Below are 1312 nucleotides of genomic sequence, written 5' to 3'. Positions count from 1 at the left end.
TGGTGGGGAGAGCATCCTAACCAATATTTTACTGAGTCAGCCTAGAGAAGAAAATGTTTAAAAGACACATGTTTTAAGAAATATTTGTTGAAAACACTATGGCAGTAATCATATTAGCTGCTTGAAACCGACTTCAATACAAGATGCATGTGAGAGATAAAAGGCAGTCCTATGTCCCAAGTGGTTAAGATTTCCTTGTATCTCAGAGCTATGGTTTTAAAAGTCTCAATCTGAAAACTTACATCCACACAAAAACCCGCACAAGAATGTTTACAGAGCTTCATTCATACTTGCCAAAACCTGAAATCAACCAAGATGTCCTTGAATAGGTGAATAGAAATAGGTGAAGACGAATTTGAAGATGAGTGAGTTAAGACATGGAGGGAACTTAAATGCATATTGCTAAGTGGAAGGGGCCAATCTAAAATGGATAGATACTGTAGTATTTCAACTATATGACATTCTAGAAAAGGCAAAACTATGAAGACAGTACCAAGATCAGAAGTTTCTAGGGCTTTAATGTGAAGGTAGGATGAGTAGGTGAAGCACAGGGGACTTTTAAGGCAGTGAGACTATTCTGTGTGATACTCTAACAGTGGATACATGTCAAAATAAATTTGTCAAAACCCGCAGAACGTGCAACACCAAGAGTGAACCCTAATGTAATCTGTGGACTTCAGCCGATAATGATGTGTCAATGCTGGGTCACTGATGGTAACAAATGTCCCACTGTGGTGTGGGATGTTGAAACTAGAGGGGGCAGCTGTGTGTATGTGGGGCAGCAATATATGGTGACTCTGTGTACTTTCCACCCAATTGTTATGTAAATCTAAAACTGCTCAAATAGATAACGTCTATTAATTGAAAAAACAAAGTTTCAGTGGATAGAGACTGTGTAGGCAGGTGATGAGTATGGAGGGAAGTTTGTTTTTCCTTGTTTACCCTTTCAACATGTTGGATTTTACATCTTGACAATACTACCTATACAGTAAATAAATGTTTAAGAAATTAAAAGGTAAACATGAAAATTCATATAAAAGATATTTGTTTAAAGTTTATAAGCACACATGGTCCTTGACTTAGGATGGTTTGACTTACAAGTTTTCTACTTCATCACGGGTTTATTGTAGTAAAAAATGTATTTTTTACTTACCATATTTTCAATTTATGATGAGTTTATCAGAATATAGCATCACCGTAAGTTGAGGAGCATTTGTAATTCAACAATACTTAGTCATATAATGTGGAAAACCTGATTGGTAATCCTGAAGCAGCTTTTAATTGTTAACCCATTTTATCACTCAGGGAACAG

The sequence above is a fragment of the Piliocolobus tephrosceles genome, chromosome 7, assembly GCF_002776525.5.
Source record: "Piliocolobus tephrosceles isolate RC106 chromosome 7, ASM277652v3, whole genome shotgun sequence".
In the NCBI taxonomy this organism is placed as follows: domain Eukaryota; kingdom Metazoa; phylum Chordata; class Mammalia; order Primates; family Cercopithecidae; genus Piliocolobus; species Piliocolobus tephrosceles.
This window is presented reverse-complemented; position numbering follows the sequence as displayed.